The 16052-nt window shown below is 40.2% G+C and overlaps 1 protein-coding gene and 1 long non-coding RNA gene across 2 annotated transcripts in view; one reads left to right on the forward strand and one right to left on the reverse strand.

The window, feature by feature from the left end:
- The window catches only part of arb2a (ARB2 cotranscriptional regulator A), a 222730-nt gene extending 222280 nt beyond the window's left edge, over positions 1-450 (forward strand). The window contains exon 12 of the mRNA XM_032516685.1: positions 7-450. The gene's annotated coding sequence lies outside the window, so the exon portion shown is untranslated. The remainder of the gene's footprint in view (positions 1-6) is intronic.
- Positions 1-16052, reverse strand: part of LOC116690004 (uncharacterized) — a 22163-nt gene that overhangs the window by 2519 nt on the left and 3592 nt on the right. The gene's annotated exons all lie outside the window — the stretch shown is intronic.

The following is a 16052-nucleotide window of genomic DNA, read 5'->3' on the forward strand; positions in this document are numbered from 1 at the left end:
GGGGGGGGCTAAGGTTCCAGATCCTCTCTGCACTTTTTTCCCTCTCCAAACTCCCTCGTTCTTCCTGTCCTCCGTCTTCTTCCTGAGTGTCATTTCTCCCTTCCAGGTCTCCCTGGCGGTGCACACACAGGGCCTTGTTGTTGTAAGAGACAAAAGTACAGGGTCACCATGTATACATCACAATAACGTTTTGCATTACTTCTAGATGAGCGCAACTGTCAAAGCAATATGGGCCTGAGTGTTAGCGCTTCCCGTGGGCTGTGGCCTGGCTGCGGGTACGGGCCACGGCAGCAGAGATTAAGGCTGACAGGCGCTGTGCACAATGCGCTGTGGTGCACCTCTAATTGTCCTGACATCAGCCTGAACTGAGCTAATGCCCCGCCTGCCCTCAAGTCTGCACTGCTCAGTCTCTCCCTCCTCTCCCTCCTCTCCCTCCTCTCCCTCCTCTTCCTCCTCTTCCTTTTCCTTCATGGTCCTAAAGCCTGGACTGCCTACTCCGAAATCAGCTGTATGCTATCTTCTGCTAAGGTTTAACTTCATTTCAACTGGATCAGTGCCCATCTTCCTCCCGCCACAAATGTTTTTTTTCCTCTTAACTGGTGACCTTTTCTTTCTTTTTTAACAAAGAGTGTTGTTTTTACTTCTTCATTCTCTAACTTCTCTGCACATGCAGTCAGATTTTAAACCAGACGTTTCCTATTCAACTTTGTGCAAAATATTGTTCAAACTCGTGCCATATATTTCTGGGATTGCAGTGCTTATAATAAGAGATATCTTTTATTTACCTTTGAGCTAAATTTGCATGCAATGTCTCATACACACATTCCTATTTGATTTCTTTTATATTAAGCCAATACTTGAGCTGTAGGTGTTTGCTTTAGAATATATGTAGGATTGATCGGCAAAAGTGTGGAGAGTCTATCTTTCTGTGTTTATTTTAAATATATGTCTTTTTTTTCTCAATTTGATATTCTTGAAATTGATGTCTGGGGATGATTGAATATGATGAAACAAATAAAACAAACACAACCTGTGCTGAATATGGAATATTCCGGGCAGTGAGCATATTTAAAATTACTTAAAGTCAAGCATCAAAATGGGTTTGAGGGATATCTCATTTTAACAGGAGCCAGAAGTCAGCTCACAACACTCATAAAGCCTCAATATATCGCCTTACACGTGTCAGGAAATCCAAGATTTCAATATTATTCTAAGCCTGAATGATATTTCCTTAGATGCTGGAGAAATGTAACACATCTATTTTTTACCCTTTTTCCTCCCACAGAAGTTTTCTTCTTGTGTGCTTAGAAGTGACAAAATCAGATGCCTGCTCAACTGCACATAATCTGACTCTGTGACACAAGCATGATAAAAAAAAAAAAAAAAAATCCACGAGGCTGGTGTGCTTTATAAACCACTCGAGGCTTAATGGAATACATTTCTAATGTGTCATGACATTAGTAAAAACTCAAACCGGATACCAAATCTTATGATACCTTAGACACATTCTGAAATATATACCTTTTCCTTTTTTTTAAAACTTGAAATAGTTCCCATTGTTTAACTTTTACACTGTGAAATCCTGCCTCTCCTGCCACTGTGTTTATGGTTGAAGGCTTTTGTGGATTATCTTTCTGCTGTAATGAGACAACTGTAGCTGATGGTTGCAGGCCTAATTTCCTTTTAATTTGATTCAGATCTCAAAGCAAAGAAGTTAGCTTATTATTTGATTTGATGAGTTTCGTTTCAAGATACCATTGCTCATCTTTCTGCTTTACAGCTACAATCAGTTCATTTTTTCACTCTGTAATTTGTATATTGTTGCCTTAGGAATAAACAAGACTCTGTTCCCTGTTTTTTAATAATATCCTGCAAGCCATATGTGAATGAACCTAAAGATGTTAGATCAGCCTAAATCTAAAGCACAGTCTGCAAATAAAAGAGGACTCATTGTGCCAATTGCTCTTGAAGACTGTTGCTGGTTTATGGTATATTTTACTATTTTTGTTTTATCGCATAAGCCTTTGGGTTTCATATAACTGCGAGTGTCCAGCCTGGTCACATATATTTCATATATTCTCTAATGTGTTTTTTCTCATTCTCCCTTTGATCCATTTTGCTTTTAAACGACTGTCTTAAGAAATAATTTAGAAGTTGATTTCATTTTTGTAATTCACCTATTAAATCTGTCGAAAGCTAATAAAACGAACTTTTGCAACTTGCTTTTTAAACTGTACATATGTTCCTGTTTTATTATAGATTTTTATCCCGTTTTGCTTTTTATTCCCTCGTGGATTTCTTGCAGAAACATGCACTGATGCCGATGCAGAGTATCGCACGTTAGAGCAATATGTGGAAAAGAAATCCGCAACACTAGGAAGTCCGGTGCGCTGGAACCGAGGAGTAGGAGAGATGTGCCCCAAAGTGAACAGCGAGTGCAGAGGGACGAGAAAGTTGAGCACCGAGTGAAAAATGACCTGAGTCATCATCTCACATGACTTCAATGAAATCTAACCGAGAAGGAAGACCAACTCCTTCATTTGCTGCCACATAATTGCTAAGTGCCTTTTGTCATGTTTCTGAACAAGCTAAACCCCCAGTTTCCCTTTACTTCAGTGTTGTTATTTTAAGCTTAAGCGGAAGATAAAGGTTGGACATGTCATGTCCTGTCGGGCTCTAGGTCAGGTTCGGAAACAGCGCAATATCGGTGAAGGAATTGCATCGTTAGTGAGTAGCCTAAGTAAGTGTTTTAAAAAAAGAAAACAAACTATACACAGTAATTCCCCTCTTTTTGGTCATTACTTTTGGCAAAGTGACCCCCCCATCCCTCCAACTCAGCGAGGTTTTACAGCATCATTTGTTTTCACACGGTGAAACCGATCAGGTCATTAAACGCCCCCTCAATAAATCTTTAGAAATCTTTTCCATTAACCCCTGAACAACAAGTGGAACCAGGCGAGTCCCCCTCACACAGTGTCAGGCCGCTGATTAAAGAGAGGCGTTCAATCACGCACACACGCACACACACACACACACACACACACACACACACACACACACACACACGATAGCCTACTCAACTTTCTGTCTTAAAAGTGTTTTCAGAACTAACTGAGGAGAAGACTATCTAATTTAACAATTCTGTGATATTGAGAAAGAAAGTCTCTCGTAGCCTTGTATTAGTGAGCATTTTCGGAGTTTAATTAAATAACCTGCCTTCTGTCCAAAGCAATGATGTAGTGGCTCCGTAAATGATGACCTCCAGTCAGTGATCATCAAGGCAGACGACTAATACACAGCGAACTGAATTAGATAGTCGGCCAGGAATTATTGTATGCCTTAAGACATGTTCACTGTCTAGTAAGTCTACTTTACCGATTAGCCTATATGACTGCATTAAAAGTTGTGGGAAGTAAGTTTATGTCATGTAAATTTGCTCATCTGTGATCCTGTGATTCCTGTAGCATTCGGCTATGTCCTATTTATCTTTAAGTGACTCTCTGAGGGCCCTGTGCATTCACATTGACCACTCATGCATCACTTTGTCACATGTAGCTGTCTCCGCACTTCTAAAGACATCGATGATCTCTTCATGTCTACGGGGTGTTAGTTTAGGCTCGTCTCTGTGGTTCCCCGGCCGGGAGGGATCCCTAAACCAAACGAGAAATACTCTGATACGTCTCTCTTTCTACTCACTAGAAGTTAGCACAGCGTGTGTATGTACAATATGTATGACTGATTTGATTATAGCTTCCATTCTCCTAGCTATAGTCGTCCAGACAGCGACACACTGAATCATATATACAGAAAATAGCATCATGGTGGGTAGGGCCCTTGACATGAAAAAGTCGGGGGGACCCCTGTGCTGCCACAGCCTGGTATTTTAATTTTAACTTTAAGAGAGTTGTTGTCACGCTTGCTTGCTCTGACCCACTCTGATATGCACGCCATCGCCGCAGAAGATCAACTCTTTCCAACAGAACCAGGCGTTAGGCAAAGTTGGAATGTCACCCCTCTGACAGCCCCCCTCGCACACACACACACTAACACACACACATCACAACACACACACACACTCTCTCCTTCAGCACTCCTCCAGCGGATCACTGTCAGATCACTATTTGCATAATTATATGCTCAGCTCAGAAGGGAAAACTAACCCCCAAATGTTACGGGTCAACTAACTGCAACAATCAATGTTTTATCGGGTATACTAAGGGCGAAATACCTTTAACAATCATGGTGGAGGAACTCTCTTTCTCTCCATCTCGCCCCTTCTCTATCAATTCAATTCAATTACTTTATTGGCATGACTGCTTATCAGAAACAATATTTCCAAAGCGGTTTAAAAAATGTAAATTCACCCCACACCCTTGCTTTAAAAAAGTCTCTCTCTCTCTCTCTCTCTCTCTCTCTCTCTCTCTCTCTCTCTCTCTCTACGTGAGCAAACACTTTATCGTCTATTGACTGAGGGAGAATGTCTGGCTTAAGCTTGGAGGTGCATTCAAAATTGTATCCCTTCTTCTCTTCCCCTATTCTGCCCCTCTTTTCTCTGCCCCGGCTCTAGACTGTGGTTTTCCTCAGCAGAAGAGGTCTTTGATGTAGTAGGGCCTGTGTACAAGAGCACAGAACTCACTGGCCGGTTTCGTTAGACATCATTACATATTCATTGACTTGCAGAGAAACCATTTAATCCAGTGGAAACAACTCCTCTTCAATCGCCTCTCTCCTCTATTCTAATAAGGAGTCGTAGACGAAGACATACTTGGGGCCGCAGACATCACATTTAAAGTGTGTGACTGGGCTTTATTCTGAAGGGCGAGGACGGTGCACCTCTGCTGAGAGATGCGCGTCTGGGAACAGGTGTTGCACCAAGTGGGGAGTGCTGGGCCCTCTTAAGGGATGCATCAGAAACATGCAAATGTATTCTTTAATTTCTATCTGTTTAATTATATGAATCATTTGATTCATGCACACACACACACACCACACACACACACACACACACACACACACACACATACTGTATATATTAAATAGTAAAATACATATATATATAAAATATATATATTAAAACAATATATAAATTATGCACAACTGCGAAAAAACACCATTGTGGAGTGATGAACTACCATTAAGAGTTTTTAAGCAAATCCACACAAGACGGGAACTGTGTAAACTTGTGTAATGATATCCTGGGCTTCCTCTCCTCACGCACACGCACACGCACGCGCACGCACGCACACGCACACGCACACACACACCCACACACATACACACACACACACACACACACACACACACACACACACACACACACACACACACACGCACACACACAGAACCATCTGGGTGACCCGTTATTTCTCAGCCTTTGCTCTCACCTGTCTTGGGGCTCTTGTAAAAACCATAATGTGTGAAAATATTCAACGCAAATCGACTATCCCAGTAAAAATTGCAATTCCCACGTTATTATAAGAAGAGCAAGACTTGTAGAGAGGTGAAAAAAGCCTTTAGAGACCCAAATCACCAAGAAGCACCACCAGGCTGAAGTCCTGTAGTAACATAATACAAATATTACCGGGATATTCGTGGTTATTCCTTGATATTTTCTTTTCTCGGCTTTGCTGTCTAATACTTCTAAGTGCCACTACATCAGCAGCATGGCCTGAAGTGTGTGTGTGTGTGGTGCGTGGCATATAAGATTCCGATTGTGGGACAGCTGTTGGCAGAGCCGTTTTACGGTGTTCAGTCCATTTGGCTTTAATGGCAGCTTTCAGGCGGACCGCTACTCTATCCCCTCACCGCCCCCTCAATTACACCTCCTCTGATACTCTGCTGGCCTAAAGACTCCCGCAGTAAAAAACACCCCCTGAAACGCAATACATTTGAAGAATGAGCTCTGACTTTTAAGATTTGGAGCTATACTCTGATGATTTCAGAGACGCAGTGTTAGGCAAGCAGTGATGAAGGAGGCAGGAAAGGAAGCATAACACCGCTCATTGGCCTAGTTTAACCGGCCACCGACGGCTTACTGGGGAAAATTGGTCATTTTGTCTTGATGAATGGCAGCCAGAAGGAGGGGGCTCTAGGTAGGCCTGTGATCCGGGCCTTTCTCAGGCTGTAAAATGCGACTGGATATCGGAAAACTTAACACCTGTAATGTGTTATTTAGCACGCTGTAATTTGTCAAATTTCAAATAACATATTGACAAATGCCAATTTTAATTACGCATGTGTCTATGCGTGTTCTCATGACATTTTCTAAGTTGTGAGCACTTGGCCAACAAAAAAAGAAACTTTTATAGGGATGCGTAACGTCTCCCGGTATTTCTTCATTAGGTTACAAGAAGACGGTGAATGGAGTTTGAATCTATTGCTGTCACTCACCTGGAAACAATCCCAAAGTGTATATTGTATATTTGAGTTACATGCATATATTTCATTCTATTCCATCGATTAAAATACAAATAGTGTTGATAAACAGTGGACCAATAATCGATCATAAATTAAAAGAAATTACCCAGAAACTTCTTTTCTCCATGTGTTGATATGTCCACATAAAATCATAATAATACCGACCTAATACTCTGTTCTAAAATATTATAATAAATTATGTGGTATTATAAAATCTACATCTGACCATATATTCCCTATTTTAGAATCTAAATGTACTGTAATAAACTAATTTGCTACATCTTAACCAAATGAATCCATTTTATTGAACCGAATTGTTTTAATGAATTCATAACCTGGATAATCCGATATTATAAACGAGACTGTTGAACAATAGTTGAATGTATATAATAACAATTATACAAAAAATATCCATCGAAAAACAAAGTGAGTGTAGTGAAGAAGAAGCATAAATTAATCTTTAACGAAAACACAAAAGAATAGTATCCATGGAATTGTATTCATAGTTTTCTCAAAGTTTACTGAGAGTTTATCTGAAAAAGAGAAAGTGGAATTTCATCTGAAAGTGGCTCTTAGTCCATTTTGTAGTGAAAAAAAGAGCAGTTCACCTTACAAACCATTGAATTAGTACAAAACCCCAGCCCCCCCACCACCAGAAGTGAATTGTCATCCATGAGAACACAATTAAGTGCACAGTCTTATTTAAAGCGACCGTATTAAATCGAAGGTCGACTGTAAATGAAACAATATTTTCTTGCACTTAAAGCAACGAAATAATGAGGCATTTCCAGAAATCCTCAAAGTACAATCCTCCCTAAATCAATACCGCATTGGACTTGGTGAGATATCGATTAGTTGGTGGTTAGAGAAAAGGCCTTGACTTACACTGCAAAAAAAATGAAGCCCTTTAAAAAATCATCAGCCACATATTTTCTCTTTAAACGTGTTTTCTTGAAAACGTGCAAACTTAAAACATCTGACAGTGTCAAATATGCTGTATAGGTAATATTTCCGGTTTTATTTTAATAAAATATTTTTGAAATCGTTCCAAATAAAAAATACAAATTAACTCTGACTTCAATATAGACTCAAATATGTGTTAAAACAACTATTTTTGCAGTGTATTCCTGAACTAAACCCCACCGTAGCCTGCCGTTTCTCTCTTTTGGGTTTAAAATCTCTGATAAAAAAAAAGAAAGAAAGAAAGAGTGCAACGCGATATTAAATCACACATTATAGATGAGTTTCATCATGTGGACGCAGCCCTCCGAGGATAAACACGGCAGTGCGTGGGGTAAGAATAAGATCCAAGTTATTATTACTGTGGGAGCGGCCTTTCACTGGCAGCACCCTGCATCCTCATTACATCCTGCCCAAAAAGAGATGAAGGTCTAAATGAAATTATTGCCATCCAATGAACTCAAATTAGCCAGGCCACACCATGACAGACAGCTCGCAAGCAGAGTGGAGTGGGGGGGGGGCTGCTGAAATATAGGTGCTGGGATTGGCAGGTGTATGTTTTTGATGTGCATTTCATGGTTTGCAAGACCCCTTAAGTGAAGTTGGGTTCATTTTGAATCCCCGTGATTAACCGAGTTAATAACTTGTGTTATTAAAGGGACTGCAGTCACCTTGCAGCCTGCTCTCTGATGCCTAACCCCTCCTTCCCATCCCGCCGGCTCACACTTTGTTCCCATCTAGTTCGTTTCTTTATCAGCCATTCAAATATAACGTTTCTCTCTCTCTCTCTCTCTCTCTCTCTCTCTCTCTCTCTCTCTTTTGTCCACAATCTCTCCATCCGGTTGAATAGCTTTCTTTCTTGTCGCTAAGGTCCTCATTGTGTTTGCTACCTGAGTCAGCAGGCAGGATGAAAAGAGGAGAGTTTGACGGAGGAAGGGCTAGTTTGACATGCAGGGAAGGAGACAGAGACGATGAGAGGCGAGCGGGGCCCTGTGAGGAGTTGAGTGAATTTACCTGCTCCTCCGGTGGCGCGCTGTGCGCGTGTGATAGTGTGTGAAGTTAACGACACAGCGGCCAAGCCTACTTTATTGCTGTTTATCCCTGCAGCAAAAGCTGTCAGGCGGTGACAGATTGGCAGCAGCTCTAATCAGGGCCCTCTTCCCTTCTCTTTGAGATCCCCTCTCAAACCATTCCCTTCTGATCTTTCACAAATGAATTGTTACTAATGCCATTTATTCTGTGAGTAACACATAGCCTACAATACATCTATTAAGTGCAACTTTCCATTTTTTAACAATTCCAACAATGTTTACATTTAATTATTTAGTATATCATATATTTTGTCAAACAAAAACAAAGAAATGTATACTTGGCTTACATTGAGATACATTTTAAAACTATTTTCAATGTAGGGAATTTAAAGCAGAACGTATAAGTTGCTGCCAAAAAGGGACATTTTATTTTTAGGAACAGCTATTTCACTCTGAATTCTTTTTTTCAAATTATTCAATTAAAGTAAAGAATATTTTTTCAGAATCTGTGACAAGTTAAATGCAGCTCATTTCAGGCAACTGGAGTGCATAGAATATAAGTTATTATAATAAGCATTTTATGGATAAAAAAGATCCATGAAACATCCTCTTTGATCTTGTCAAGATGAAAAGAAACTTTGTTTATGCTACTGACCGTGCAACCTTTTGGTCCATAACTATATGTATTATAAATATGTATAGCATTTTCACAGCAGTTTACATTAACCAAAAAGTCATGTTTTTACCTAAACTTTCGACCTTCCGGATGTGCATGGATTGTATTACAAACGTAGATGTGTGTGTATGTGTGTGTGTGTGTGTGTGTGTGTGTGTGTGTGTGTGTGTGTGTGTGTGTCTGTGTGTCTGTGTGTCTGTGTGTCTGTGTGTGCATGAATGAGTGTGTCTGCAGGGTGGTCTTGACATTCATCACAAACCGATACACAAAGACCGTAAAAAGAAAAAAGAATTAGCACAAGAACTTCAAGTATACTGTAGAAAAAAAAATCTTTATAAAAGCACGACATCCAGCCTCAGCTGCCCGCGGAATAACAGTGGACCTAAAGCTATATTTCACTTAGAGTCTTCAATGGGATTGGTGCTTATCTCGCCAACACAGCGCTGCTGACCTGTAGGCTGCAGCATCAGTGCTGTGTGTTTGTGTTGAGGTGTTGACCTGTCAGGGGGGGACTTGTTAGGACTTTAACTCCGACTGCTGGCGGTCTCTAGACATCCGGGGGTGGCATCGATTTGAAACTTGTCCTGTCTAATTTGATGATAACATCCAGCCTGCCCCGCCGCAGCACCATGGACAGCGCACTGTCTTGACCTTGCCTTGCTATCAAATTACCCCCGTCTGGGCAACGGTGGGAGCCCAGCACCAAGGTTACTATAGGCTGAGAGACAGAGAGAGAGCGAGAGAGAGAGAGAGAGAGAGAGAAAGAGAGAGAGAGGGATATGCTTCTTTTACCAGAGACACATCTCATCTAAAGCCAGTGCTTACTGTAATACTGTGGTAAATCAAGAGGTGGTTGGCGGTTTACATTGGCTGCAGCGGTGACCGCTTATGTAAACATTACTCAGTCACACACACACAAATACTTTATTTTATGTTTCTTCATCCTTAAAGGACCCGGAAGTCCTTGCTTGATTTCCTTCAGTGTGTTAGTCACCTTCATTTCATTCTTAAAAGTGGATTTCAAACTGGCCATATTTAGCCTGGAGAAATAAAAACTGAGGGTCACCTTTCCGTAAATCAACCTTTCCATGTAGTGGAGAAAGTATTCAGATCCTTCAGTAAAAGTACTAATACTGTAAAACAAAAACACACCCTTGAAAGTTCTGCATTAAAAATGTAATATAAGTAACAGTACATGAGTATTGTCAGCTACATGTACTCAAATTGTCAAAAGTAAAATTACTCCTAATTCAGAAAAAGTTCCCCTGTGAGTGTTCTTATTATATTACTCCATCATTATATCTGATGTATTAATGTGTAGTTGGTTGATGTGGAGCTCAATTTAACCATTTTATACACTGTTGGGTTGTTTCATCTTTAACTGTGCATCCTATTTTATAAACCTATTCTAGTTTTGTATGCAAAATCTTAAGAATGGAGTAAAATATTTCCCTTAAATTCCACTACTGCCTTTTTCTAATGACTATATCTCACATTTGAGTGTGCTTAAGATCACTCAGAGCATGTTTTGCAGGTTAAAGGTGCATAAAGTAACATTTGTGAAGCAGATTAAAATATTCCATCCATTTTAACAGAATATAAAAGTCATCTGTCTATCACTCCAGCTTCAGAGAAAAGCAACAGTTCTTCATGCACCAGTCAGCCTTGAAGTCAAACCCAACAGAATATGTACAGTGTGTGGACGTCTGGTGAATAAACGTGTGTAGCAGTGCGAGTAAATAGATGCTAAGCAAAAAGAGGAAAAAAGTCATTTATATTTTGCAAATCTTCTCAGAGTGGTTACACCCTATCAGCTGGTGCACATACTGTGGTAACAAGTTGATTTGTGAACCAGAATTTCTAAAGTTTGAGAGAGAACCCACGGCACTGACGGAAGAAGGATTTAGTGATGGGGAGAAAGAGAGAGAGAGAGAGAGAGAGAGAGAGAGACTGTTTGATGGAGCTCTACAGCTTTGAGACAGCTTGTTAATTAAAACCCCAAGAGATGAGGCTCTGCAGCCACCGTCCATATCAGAGCACTGCTAACTATACTGACAGCAAGTTACTTAACAAGCGAGCGCCTCTCAATCCTGTACCGTTTTATCACAGCCAAGCAGTGAGATATTTTAATTCGTTAAAATCCCACTGCGGCGGTGAAATATCTTGTTTTCTACTTATGAAATTATGACAAACCTTCCTATTCTCTGTCATTCCATGGTTGGAGCCCAAATGGCTGCTTATGCCTCAAAATCCACACGCCAGCTTAAATGTGGCAAATTCGATTAAGGAAGAAAAGAAAGAAATGTCAAAAAAAAGGAGTGAATTAGTCTAGACATAGGTTGGGTGGTATTAAATTCTTAGCTTTGTATTCAGGCGTTGGAAATTATTTCCAAAATCAAAGTAGCTTGCGATTTCAGAGAGGCAGATACTGTATGGCGTCAGTGCAGACACAAAGAGGCAACATTGAGTCAAAACAAAGGGGCTACTCTGTGTGTGTGTGTTTTTTGGTGAATGCGTTTTCTGATCAATTTCAATCGAGGTCATCATACGCTTTGTCCCCATGCATTATTCCACCTTAATTGAACCCGCAACCCGCCCTTTGCCTGCGGGATCTCTGAGCAATTCCAATTCTATATGCATGTGTGAGATGATGGCTTGTTAAGTCGAGGAAAACAAATACCAAGAGAGCCTTACTCAAACACTCAAAATGTATGACGGGCCCTATTCCCATTGTTCCAAAAAATAATAGAAATGGTGCTTCCCTCTCTCCCTCCCTTCGCTAATAATATGTTAGCAAAGTGTAGGCCAACTCGTGTAAATAGCAGCAAGAGAAGACGCGGATTTGGGGGGAATAAGGTGAAGCTTGGGTTTGTGTTTTCTGGGGGGGCTGCAGGTGGAGAAGCCCCGTATACAGTACCTGATGTGCCACTCAGGATCCATTGGGGAGGAAGTGGGACTGTGCGTGTGTGTGTTGGAGGGAGTGTGTAGGACAAATGGATAATACAGCTCAATCAACAATAAAACTCCTGTCTGTGATTAAAGAGATTATTCTGTAAACTAGAAGGTCCCGGTAAGTTTTAAAGCTCTCCTCTTCACATCTGTCCGCTGTAAAAGGCATAAGAGTTCCTGAGCACTTCCTCTAATGGCATATAAAATATACCATTCTCTCGTCAACATAAGGATCAACTATAGCCTACTATTTACCGACAGGAGCTACCATACTCCAAAAAGACTCAGTTTTTAATTCCCATTTAATTTTACAATTAGCTCTACGTTATAGCAGTGTAGTTTACATTAATACATTCAGATGTCTAGCTACATATGAGGAATAGATGGAGACACAGTGAGGAAACAATCCAAAATCAACATTTCCAGCCCACATGGGCTGCACTTGTACTGTGTTCATCTTCAGTCACGTAAGAGGAAATCCATTCTCTGGATCTGTCAAGTGATCTGTTGGCAAATTAAACGATGGTTCGCAGTTGGTGATGAACACAACATTAACTAAAAAACAATGTCAGCTTCATAAAAAAGATTCACCATTGCACTCTTATTCCTTTAAACGACCACAACCTGAAACAATTGACATCATTTGATATTGTTTCAATTTACATCACAAATGTCAAAGGGAAAAGGTTGCTCGATTTCAAAAACTAGCGTTTGCAGAGTTTACTTTTCATTGCAAGTGGCTCTTTCCAAATATGTGCAAAGTGCGTGTTCCTTTGTCATTGACTTCCGTATGAAGGCCCCAGCACCTGATCGGTTTTTGGCTGGTCTGGGTCCACGGCGCTTTTAAGACAGCTGTAAAAGGCTCTCCCAGTCTCCGACACATTCATCAACGTCAGACACCGACAAGCCGCGATTTAGTGAAAGTGTAACTGCAGCCGTATATCTTAGAGCAGAGTGGGCCACTCAGCAAACAATACAATGGACCTTTTTTTTTTTCTCGGGTCCAACCAATCTAAAACAGATTATAAAATTGGACAGATGATCGTTGGATTATTAAAAAAAAGCCTAATAATTATTAAATTGTACGTACGTACATTTTCGTTCATTTTTATAGATTTTAACAGAAACAATACGCTGTTTTGGGGTTACTACAGCTAATACAGTCTTTCTCAGAGACACTTTAACAGTTCAGTTAAAATAAAAAAAATAAAAAAATCAGTTAAAAAAAATTCTGCAAAGCCAAATTGCTAAAAATGTCAGCTGTAAAGATTTACTGTAAAGTTGAATTGAATTATCTGTTGCATGGTCAGATTAAGAATGCCTGTTTTACTTAAATTAATAAGTAGTCATTTATTTGAACATGGATGATAAAGTCCTTTTGTTTCTTTCCACGTAATTTAAATATGAATTAGTGTATATATTCTGCAACGTCACATCGCTTAAACAAACAATTAATTATCTAAAGCTCAAATATTGTGCGACAGTGTGTGTTATTGTCAGTTTACATTAAATGCGTTGCTGATCGCTGGTTTTAATCGATGTGATTCCTCACAGCTTAACAAAACAAACAAAAATGTCAGTCGACACAGGATAATGCAATTATAAAACTCCCACACTATTCGCAGCGGTGGGGTTCGCTTTCGAGTCGCTTGCAGCTGCTGAAAGTCCTGGTTCAAAAATGGCCCTGGAAAAGCTGCTCTGTGCTGCGCGGTGGACTGTGGGCTGAGAGCAAAGCTGAGAGAGAGAGAGAGAGAGAGAGAGAGAGAGCGAGAGAGAGAGAGAGAGGCTATGAGGCGGTTCTTGTGTCAGATGGTCCCACAACTCAGAGCGCCATCTAGCAAACAAAGGTAGAAACAATAACAGCACTGAAGGTCTGAGACGGAGAGGCTGTCTTTACGCACACAGCACACAGGGGCGCAGAGGGACGCCACAACAAAGCGCCGCGGTTTAGCGCTCTCACTTTGTGTAACTTGTGTACTTTGCCGTTTGTACAAGATTAATATAATCCAGCTAAAATCGATTAATTACTGATAGTGTTATGTCTGCTGCCTTTTTCTTCTTCCACCAGATTAGATTTTAATGAGCATCCGAAGGGGTCAAGATAGCCAACCAGCTGATCAGTGGTCAGGTGAAAATGGGACTTGAACTTTTAATGTTAAAGTGGGTGAGGGAGGGGAACAGCGGCAGGTGACTCCCCCTAAAATCAACATGGCAAAAGCAAACATATGCTCTACATCTACTGAGAGGTGTTAAGGGGTGGGATGTGACCAAAGAAAAAAAGAAAAGAAAAAATTGGTATTATGTGTGTAAATGGTTAGTAATATGCCTCCAACACTTGCATCCTCACCCACGCAGTAATCTCCCCTACTCATTCTACACCGCAGCCATTATTTCATTTACAAAGACAGAACTAAGTCGTCTACCCTTGTAACATCACTGCTGGTAATGATGGTGCAATAGCAGTACAGCCACATGCAGTAGGAGCAGTAATAATGATGAGTAGCCTAATAATGATAGCAGTGGTAAAAGCCTGGGCGCGAGTATAGGGGCACAAGCACTATTAGTCCAGCAATCAATGCAGAGCTATATATCAAAAAATGATCGAGCGGCACTGTACTTCACTCAACCGGCGGAATATTCATGTTATTGTTTTTCTTAGTTCACATTATAATCGAAAAGGTTAAAAAAAGTGCGTCTAATATTAATCAATAGGTGCTGTAAACTGAAAGGATTGTATAATTCTGGACAAAATTATAGTATAATTAGCAGATACATACAATAATGTATTTTCTTTAAAGGTTGGGTAGGAAAAATAAATCCTTCAATTTTGACACATGACTTAAACATGATATTGAAGTGTAATAATACTAAATACAACATGTGAGTGATTGGCCGGTTTCTGCAATGAAATATGAACCGAGGTGTCAGGGGCAAAAATTCTCATATTCTTTATCTTGTCATTCGCCCCTCGACAACCAGCAATTTGTGACAATTTTTGCTCGGTTTAGGCGTCCAATAATCCCCCACAGATTCCACACTGAAAATAAAGTTTAGACTGCATGGGCACACTCAGAACTAGGCCACTAGTTTTAGAAACCTCTCCTTATTTTATCATATACATGATGATGAGGTGATAAGTGTGTGTTTGTGTGTGTGTGTGTGTGTGTGTGTGTGTGTGTGTGTGTGTGCCCTCGACGTAAATTGGGGTATATGCACGGCAGGAGGGTCCATTAATTGATTTATTAATTAATGTAAAATACAATTGCAGTTTTATAACATCTGGTCTGCTGTTATATTATATTGTTTATATGGTCTACCATGCAGTGGTGTGGACTTCATATGGGTTTTATTACACACACAAAAACAAAAATTTCTAATAGGATTCTCCACATATAGTTATATAATAATTCAAATATTATCATACTACTATACTGTCTATGTTTGTCTTCATTCCAAGACTGCTGCATGTGACAGTGTCAGTTGCAATGTACAGTATACATAACATTATATTTATACTTTTCCTGTTTTTTCCTTTTTCTTTTCTCATGGCAAAGCCTTTTTTTGGTGCTATAAAGAGTCTTTTCAGAAGGTTTCCTATTTCTTCGGCATTATGGTGTTGTACCAAACCCCGCGAGATTACATGAAATGCTCCACTTTAGCAGCATTAAAGGACCTTTCTGACAACCACACTTGCCTTGAATTAATCCAGTATTTTATTTGCACAAATTAAAAGGAAACCACTAAAGGAGAACATTGGACACCCCTTCTTTTGTGCACCTAAACCTCTATGATCCACCTTGTCGTCCACATGTTTTTATTTTCTGCTGCATGTTCTGCAGGCCATGCCATACTGAGACCCCACCTTCCTTAAATACCCACCACCTGAAAGCAAAGAGTGAAGATGTGACGGGGCGTATTTGAAGAATGGCGAGCGTTGTGGTCCACTTCTTTTCATTCCCTTGCCTCAAATATACGCCCGCTTTCAAATAAGCCTCTTTGGCAATCCCATGCCCACACCC

Source organism: Etheostoma spectabile, chromosome 5, assembly GCF_008692095.1.
Source record: "Etheostoma spectabile isolate EspeVRDwgs_2016 chromosome 5, UIUC_Espe_1.0, whole genome shotgun sequence".
Lineage (NCBI taxonomy): Eukaryota > Metazoa > Chordata > Actinopteri > Perciformes > Percidae > Etheostoma > Etheostoma spectabile.